The sequence below is a fragment of the Syngnathus typhle genome, unplaced genomic scaffold (assembly GCF_033458585.1).
Source record: "Syngnathus typhle isolate RoL2023-S1 ecotype Sweden unplaced genomic scaffold, RoL_Styp_1.0 HiC_scaffold_140, whole genome shotgun sequence".
In the NCBI taxonomy this organism is placed as follows: Eukaryota; Metazoa; Chordata; class Actinopteri; order Syngnathiformes; family Syngnathidae; genus Syngnathus; species Syngnathus typhle.
Window position 1 is genome coordinate 160,841 of NW_026872046.1, and position 9,160 is coordinate 170,000.

Genomic DNA, 9,160 nt, shown 5'->3' on the forward strand with positions numbered 1-9,160 from the left:
GTCTGCGCAGGGGGGGTCTTCCTTGAAATGTTACCCGGCTTTTGAGCTCTCCTGTCCGGCGTGGGTTTGCGTCAGCGGCCGGTGTCATTTACTCGTCGTGCCGACCGGAGGGAGGCCACTCCCCGCCACAGCTGAACAGTCATCCCGGCCTAGTGGAGGTCTGCGCAGGGGGGGTCTTCCTTGAAATGTTACCCGGCTTTTGAGCTCTCCTGTCCGGCGTGGGTTTGCGTCAGCGGCCGGTGTCATTTACTCGTCGTGCCGACCGGAGGGAGGCCACTCCCCGCCACAGCTGAACAGTCATCCCGGCCTAGTGGAGGTCTGCGCAGGGGGGGTCTTCCTTGAAATGTTACCCGGCTTTTGAGCTCTCCTGTCCGGCGTGGGTTTGCGTCAGCGGCCGGTGTCATTTACTCGTCGTGCCGACCGGAGGGAGGCCACTCCCCGCCACAGCTGAACAGTCATCCCGGCCTAGTGGAGGTCTGCGCAGGGGGGGTCTTCCTTGAAATGTTACCCGGCTTTTGAGCTCTCCTGTCCGGCGTGGGTTTGCGTCAGCGGCCGGTGTCATTTACTCGTCGTGCCGACCGGAGGGAGGCCACTCCCCGCCACAGCTGAACAGTCATCCCGGCCTAGTGGAGGTCTGCGCAGGGGGGGTCTTCCTTGAAATGTTACCCGGCTTTTGAGCTCTCCTGTCCGGCGTGGGTTTGCGTCAGCGGCCGGTGTCATTTACTCGTCGTGTCCACCGGAGGGAGGCCACTCCCCGCCGCAGCTGCAGCGGCAGCTTTGAAACGTCATCCCGGCCCCCTGGAACTGTGCGCGGGGGGGGCGATGCGTCCCGTGCGAGGTACCAGGTCGCGCTGCGCCGTCTGCCTGGCCGCTTTGGGCCCGCTGGAAGTCTATTAAAGCTCCGCGATCTCCGCCTCGGTGCTTAAAAAGCGTCCATCCGCTCTCCTGGAGCTTCTTTCGGTCATCTCGTCCGCGTGCACGGCCTGCCGGTGGCACCGGCTGGAGCTCCGCAAAAAGCTCCATTTCTGTTAAAAATGCTTAGCCGCGTCCCTGGAAGCCCAATCGGGCGTAGAAAGTGAGGGGGAAGGCCCCCAAAGCACCGGCTGGAAGTCCCAAAAAAGCTCCATGATTGGTCAATAATGCTTAGCCGCCTCCCTGGAAGCCTAATCGGGCATAAAAAGCTAGGCGGAACGGCCCCAAAGCTCCACACGGAAGTCCCAAAAAAGCTCCATGATTGGTCAATAATGCTTAGCCGCCTCCCTGGAAGCCTAATCGGGCATAAAAAGCTAGGCGGAACGGCCCCAAAGCTCCACACGGAAGTCCCAAAAAAGCTCCATGATTGGTCAATAATGCTTAGCCGCCTCCCTGGAAGCCTAATCGGGCATAAAAAGCTAGGCGGAACGGCCCCAAAGCTCCACACGGAAGTCCCAAAAAAGCTCCATGATTGGTCAATAATGCTTAGCCGCCTCCCTGGAAGCCTAATCGGGCATAAAAAGCTAGGCGGAACGGCCCCAAAGCTCCACACGGAAGTCCCAAAAAAGCTCCATGATTGGTCAATAATGCTTAGCCGCCTCCCTGGAAGCCTAATCGGGCATAAAAAGCTAGGCGGAACGGCCCCAAAGCTCCACACGGAAGTCCCAAAAAAGCTCCATGATTGGTCAATAATGCTTAGCCGCCTCCCTGGAAGCCTAATCGGGCATAAAAAGCTAGGCGGAACGGCCCCAAAGCTCCACACGGACGGAAGTCCCAAAAAAGCTCCATGATTGGTCAATAATGCTTAGCCGCCTCCCTGGAAGCCTAATCGGGCATAAAAAGCTAGGCGGAACGGCCCCAAAGCTCCACACGGAAGTCCCAAAAAAGCTCCATGATTGGTCAATAATGCTTAGCCGCCTCCCTGGAAGCCTAATCGGGCATAAAAAGCTAGGCGGAACGGCCCCAAAGCTCCACACGGAAGTCCCAAAAAAGCTCCATGATTGGTCAATAATGCTTAGCCGCCTCCCTGGAAGCCTAATCGGGCATAAAAAGCTAGGCGGAACGGCCCCAAAGCTCCACACGGAAGTCCCAAAAAAGCTCCATGATTGGTCAATAATGCTTAGCCGCCTCCCTGGAAGCCTAATCGGGCATAAAAAGTTAGGCGGAACGGCTCCAAAGCTCCACACGGAAGTCCCAAAAAAGCTCCATGATTGGTCAATAATGCTTAGCCGCCTCCCTGGAAGCCTAATCGGGCATAAAAAGCTAGGCGGAACGGCCCCAAAGCTCCACACGGAAGTCCCAAAAAAGCTCCATGATTGGTCAATAATGCTTAGCCGCCTCCCTGGAAGCCTAATCGGGCATAAAAAGCTAGGCGGAACGGCCCCAAAGCTCCACACGGAAGTCCCAAAAAAGCTCCATGATTGGTCAATAATGCTTAGCCGCCTCCCTGGAAGCCTAATCGGGCATAAAAAGCTAGGCGGAACGGCCCCAAAGCTCCACACGGAAGTCCCAAAAAAGCTCCATGATTGGTCAATAATGCTTAGCCGCCTCCCTGGAAGCCTAATCGGGCATAAAAAGCTAGGCGGAACGGCCCCAAAGCTCCACACGGAAGTCCCAAAAAAGCTCCATGATTGGTCAATAATGCTTAGCCGCCTCCCTGGAAGCCTAATCGGGCATAAAAAGCTAGGCGGAACGGCCCCAAAGCTCCACACGGAAGTCCCAAAAAAGCTCCATGATTGGTCAATAATGCTTAGCCGCCTCCCTGGAAGCCTAATCGGGCATAAAAAGCTAGGCGGAACGGCCCCAAAGCTCCACACGGAAGTCCCAAAAAAGCTCCATGATTGGTCAATAATGCTTAGCCGCCTCCCTGGAAGCCTAATCGGGCATAAAAAGCTAGGCGGAACGGCCCCAAAGCTCCACACGGAAGTCCCAAAAAAGCTCCATGATTGGTCAATAATGCTTAGCCGCCTCCCTGGAAGCCTAATCGGGCATAAAAAGCTAGGCGGAACGGCCCCAAAGCTCCACACGGAAGTCCCAAAAAAGCTCCATGATTGGTCAATAATGCTTAGCCGCCTCCCTGGAAGCCTAATCGGGCATAAAAAGCTAGGCGGAACGGCCCCAAAGCTCCACACGGAAGTCCCAAAAAAGCTCCATGATTGGTCAATAATGCTTAGCCGCCTCCCTGGAAGCCTAATCGGGCATAAAAAGTTAGGCGGAACGGCTCCAAAGCTCCACACGGAAGTCCCAAAAAAGCTCCATGATTGGTCAATAATGCTTAGCCGCCTCCCTGGAAGCCTAATCGGGCATAAAAAGTTAGGCGGAACGGCCCCAAAGCTCCACACGGAAGTCCCAAAAAAGCTCCATGATTGGTCAATAATGCTTAGCCGCCTCCCTGGAAGCCTAATCGGGCATAAAAAGTTAGGCGGAACGGCCCCAAAGCTCCACACGGAAGTCCGAAAAAAGCTCCATGATTGGTCAATAATGCTTAGCCGCCTCCCTGGAAGCCTAATCGGGCATAAAAAGTTAGGCGGAACGGCCCCAAAGCTCCACACGGAAGTCCGAAAAAAGCTCAAAAATTTTCTAAGTGCCAACGGCTCATTCGCCGTAATGTGTCCGCTCCGCGCTGGTTCCCCGGTCGGCCGCGAATAGCGCAAAATCAGCCTCACGGAAGTTCGAAAAAAGCTCAAAAATTTTCTAAGTGCCAACGGCTCATTCGCCGTAATGTGTCCGCTCCGCGCTGGTTCCCCGGTCGGCCGCGAATAGCGCAAAATCAGCCTCACGGAAGTTCGAAAAAAGCTCAAAAATTTTCTAAGTGCCAACGGCTCATTCGCCGTAATGTGTCCGCTCCGCGCTGGTTCCCCGGTCGGCCGCGAATAGCGCAAAAATCAGCCTAAGTGCAGTACCAACCTTGGCGTGTTGGTGCGCCAGAGTACGATGAGTTGGTCCCCCTAGTCACTGTACTCATTACCTTTACCCCCTAATCGCAAAATATAGTCAGAACGTATATGCAGAAGACTATTTTTTTCTTTTTTAAAATTTTCTAAGTGCCAGCGGATGCTGGCACACGAACTGTCCGAGCTACGACGGTTCTCCGGTCGGACAGCGAGGGTGAAAAAGCGGTCCTAAAATCACCGAGGGCTGCCGCACAAGTTGTCCGAGTGGCGACGGTTCCCCGGTCGGCCACGAATGTCGAAAATTCGGCCTCTCCACCACGGAGGTCGGTGAGAATTTCAGAATATTTTCTAAGTGCCAACGGCTCTTGCGCCGTAAAGTGTCCGCTTTGCCTGGTTCCCTCGGTCGGCCACAAATAGCGAAAAATCAGCCTCTCCTTCTGGAGCTCGCCTAAGTGCCAACGGCTCTTGCGCCGTAATGTGTCCGCTTTGTCTGGTTCCCTCGGTCGGCCACAAACGGCGAAAAATCAGCCTCTCCTTCTGGAGCTCGTGCCAACTTTGGCGAATATTTTCTAAGTGCCAACGGCTCTTGCGCCGTAAAGTGTCCGCTTTGCCTGGTTCCCTCGGTCGGCCACAAATAGCGAAAAATCAGCCTCTCCTTCTGGAGCTCGCCTAAGTGCCAACGGCTCTTGCGCCGTAATGTGTCCGCTTTGTCTGGTTCCCTCGGTCGGCCACAAACGGCGAAAAATCAGCCTCTCATTCTGGAGCTCGTGCCAACTTTGGCGAATATTTTCTAAGTGCCAACGGCTCTTGCGCCGTAATGTGTCCGCTTTGCCTGGTTCCCTCGGTCGGCCACAAATAGCGAAAAAATCAGCCTCTCCTTCTGGAGCTCGCCTAAGTGCCAACGGCTCTTGCGCCGTAATGTGTCCGCTTTGCCTGGTTCCCTCGGTCGGCCACAAACGGCGAAAAATCAGCCTCTCATTCTGGAGCTCGTGCCAACTTTGGCGAATATTTTCTAAGTGCCAACGGCTCTTGCGCCGTAATGTGTCCGCTTTGCCTGGTTCCCTCGGTCGGCCACGAACGGCGAAAAATCAGCCTCTCCTTCTGGAGCTCGCCTAAGTGCCAACGGCTCTTGCGCCGTAATGTGTCCGCTTTGCCTGGTTCCCTCGGTCGGCCACAAACGGCGAAAAATCAGCCTCTCCTTCTGGAGCTCGCCTAAGTGCCAACGGCTCTTGCGCCGTAATGTGTCCGCTTTGCCTGGTTCCCTCGGTCGGCCACAAATAGCGAAAAACCAGCCTCTCCTTCTGGAGCTCGCCTAAGTGCCAACGGCTCTTGCGCCGTAATGTGTCCGCTTTGCCTGGTTCCCTCGGTCGGCCACAAACGGCGAAAAATCAGCCTCTCCTTCTGGAGCTCGCCTAAGTGCCAACGGCTCTTGCGCCGTAATGTGTCCGCTTTGCCTGGTTCCCTCGGTCGGCCACAAATAGCGAAAAACCAGCCTCTCCTTCTGGAGCTCGCCTAAGTGCCAACGGCTCTTGCGCCGTAATGTGTCCGCTTTGCCTGGTTCCCTCGGTCGGCCACAAACGGCGAAAAATCAGCCTCTCCTTCTGGAGCTCGCGCCAACTTTGTCAAAAAATTTCTAAGTGCCAACGGCTCTTGCGCCGTAAAGTGTCCGCTTTGCCTGGTTCCCTCGGTCGGCCACAAATAGCGAAAAATCAGCCTCTCCTTCTGGAGCTCGTGCCAACTTTGGCGAATATTTTCTAAGTGCCAACGGCTCTTGCGCCGTAATGTGTCCGCTTTGCCTGGTTCCCTCGGTCGGCCACAAATAGCGAAAAATCAGCCTCTCCTTCTGGAGCTCGCCTAAGTGCCAACGGCTCTTGCGCCGTAAAGTGTCCGCTTTGTCTGGTTCCCTCGGTCGGCCACAAACGGCGAAAAATCAGCCTCTCCTTCTGGAGCTCGTGCCAACTTTGGCGAATATTTTCTAAGTGCCAACGGCTCTTGCGCCGTAAAGTGTCCGCTTTGTCTGGTTCCCTCGGTCGGCCACAAATAGCGAAAAATCAGCCTCTCCTTCTGGAGCTCGCGCAAGTGCCAACGGCTCTTGCGCCGTAAAGTGTCCGCTTTGTCTGGTTCCCTCGGTCGGCCACAAATAGCGAAAAATCAGCCTCTCCTTCTGGAGCTCGTGCCAACTTTGGCGAATATTTTCTAAGTGCCAACGGCTCTTGCGCCGTAATGTGTCCGCTTTGTCTGGTTCCCTCGGTCGGCCACAAATAGCGAAAAATCAGCCTCTCCTTCTGGAGCTCGTGCCAACTTTGGCGAATATTTTCTAAGTGCCAACGGCTCTTGCGCCGTAAAGTGTCCGCTTTGCCTGGTTCCCTCGGTCGGCCACAAATAGCGAAAAATCAGCCTCTCCTTCTGGAGCTCGCGCCAACTTTGTCAAAAAATTTCTAAGTGCCAACGGCTCTTGCGCCGTAAAGTGTCCGCTTTGCCTGGTTCCCTCGGTCGGCCACAAATAGCGAAAAATCAGCCTCTCCTTCTGGAGCTCGCGCCAACTTTGTCAAAAAATTTCTAAGTGCCAACGGCTCTTGCGCCGTAAAGTGTCCGCTTTGCCTGGTTCCCTCGGTCGGCCACAAATAGCGAAAAATCAGCCTCTCCTTCTGGAGCTCGCGCCAACTTTGTCGAAAAATTTCTAAGTGCCAACGGCTCTTGCGCCGTAAAGTGTCCGCTTTGTCTGGTTCCCTCGGTCGGCCGCAAATAGCGAAAAATCAGCCTCTCGCCCGTCAGGTACCAGGCGTTGGGGTACCAGGGGTAAGTGCAGTACCAGCTTTGGTCTGTTGGTGCGCCAGAGTACGATGAGTTGGTCCCCCTAGTCACTGTACTCATTACCTTTACCCCCAAATCGCAAAATATAGTCAGAACGAGTGTGGGGAACACAAGTTTTGGCCCCGAGAACCAGGCGGCTGGTGTCTCTAGCGATGTGTTCCCCCCCAAAAAGTGTTCACATGCTCGGACAGCGAACCTAGGAGCTACCGCAAAGCACTCTGGAAGTGCAAGAGCGAAAAATTTTCTAAGTACAAAAACTCTCGAAAATTTTCAAAGTGTCACAGTGCTCGAAAATTTTCAAAGTGCTACATGCTTTCCATCCAAGGAAGGAATAGTGGAGGACCGGCCGCCTCCTTAAACACAAGCCGGCGGAACGACGGGGAGGACCGGCCGCCTCCTTAAACACAGGCCGGTGGAACGTTTGGCAGAATTCTTCTCGTGGAGGACCGGCCGCCTCCTTAAACACAAGCCGGCGGAACGACGGGGAGGACCGGCCGCCTCCTTAAACACAGGCCGGTGGAACGTTTGGCAGAATTCTTCTCGTGGAGGACCGGCCGCCTCCTTAAACACAGGCCGGTGGGAACGGTTGGCAGAATTGCGTGACGGCCGCCTGCTCCCGGCGTCCGCACGTGAACGAACACCCCCTCCCGGGGACGGCCGTCTGCTCCCGACCGCCGTCCTTCACCCCCTCACCTTCCGGACCCCCGTCTGCTCCCGGCGGGCCTCCGAGTACCCCCACCTTCTCCCGAACTGACCGACAGGCAATGAGACCCGCCTTGGTAGGGCCCCCACCGGCCCCGGCTCGCGCCGGCGTTGGGTGGACGGTTCCTCCCCACTTGCGGGTCGCTCTCCACGGAGGACCGGTCGCCTCACTAAACATAGGCCGGGCGAAAATCTGCGAATGTTATACATCCAAGGAGGGAGGACCGGCCGCCTCCTTAAACCACCGGCCGGGCGAAAATCTGCGAATGTTATACATCCAAGGAGGGAGGACCGGCCGCCTCCTTAAACCACCGGCCGGGCGAAAATATGCGAATGTTATACATCCAAGGAGGGAGGACCGGTCGCCTCACTAAACATAGGCCGGGCGAAAATCTGCGAATGTTATACATCCAAGGAGGGAGGACCGGCCGCCTCCTTAAACCACCGGCCGGGCGAAAATCTGCGAATGTTATACATCCAAGAAAGGAAGGAAGGAGGGAACCGGCCGCCTCCTTAAACACAGGCCGGGCGAAAATCTGCGAATCTTATCCATCCAAGGACGGAGGACCGGCCGCCTCCTTAAACACAGGCCGGTAGGAACGGTTGGCAGAATCGCGTGACGGCCGCCTGCTCCCGGCGTCCGCACGTGAACGAACACCCCCTCCCGGGGACGGCCGTCTGCTCCCGGCCGCCGTCCTTCACCCCCCTCAGCTTCCGGACCCCCGTCTGCTCCCGGCGGGCCTCCGAGTACCCTCCCCTTCTCCCGAACTGACCGACTGGCACTCATGACCCGCCTTGGTAGGGCCCCCACCGGCCCCGGCTCGCGCCGGCGTTGGGTGGACGGTTCCTCCCCACTTGCGGGTCGCACTCTAGCGCCTCGGCCGCCGCGAGAGCGTGCGCTACGCGCCGCCCCCGCAGGCCTTGGCGCGACCGAACGGCAGCGAGACCGAGACGCCCCGAATCACCCACCTAGAGGAAATCAACGGAGGCCGAGCGCGCGATCCGATTGCGGCACGCCGCGTGGGTGTCCGCCGGCCGCGCCGGTCTACCGCGAATGCTGTTTCTCAAACCCTTGCCTAACCAGACGGCACCGCGGGATGTGTTGTCGCAACTCTGCTCGACTATCCGAATAGCCTTTCCCGACTACCGCGTTGCGGGAGGCGTCTTTCGTGCCGCCGGTGGCGTATGACCTTCCGCGAGAGGCGTGCGGGCTCGGGGGGGCCGCAACGACCGAGTCTGACTCGGACGGGGCGCAGCTTCCCTCCCGGTCACAGCAATAAGCGCCGAACGCAGCGTTGGTCACCAGCCACCCCGGCGGGTTCGTCGGGAGCGCCGGTACCCTTCCGTAGCTAGTTGCCAGCTGGCCACAGCGGGCCGCACCGACCGAGTCTGACTCGGACGGGGCGCAGCTTCCCGTCTGGGTGACAGCGGCGCTGAGGACGGCGGGGCGGCCGGAACCCCTTCGACCCCCCGGCTCCCACCAGTGTCGATCAAACTCCGCATCCTGGCCGTAGCGCGAGACCGGCGGGCCGCAACGACCGAGTCTGACTCGGACGGGGCGCAGCTTCCCGCTTGGGCCTCGGCGCGCGCGCCTCGCGCGGGCAAGTCGCCGGCACAGCGCCGCGCCCCCGACCCCCGCTTTACGGAAACGAAGCGAGCCTCAGCGGGCCGCAACGACCGAGTCTGACTCGGACGGGGCGCAGCTTCCCGCCTGGGTCATCGCACGTTCCCCCAGCTCGGGCCTGGGAGGCCGACGCCTTTCCCCCGGACCACCGCCG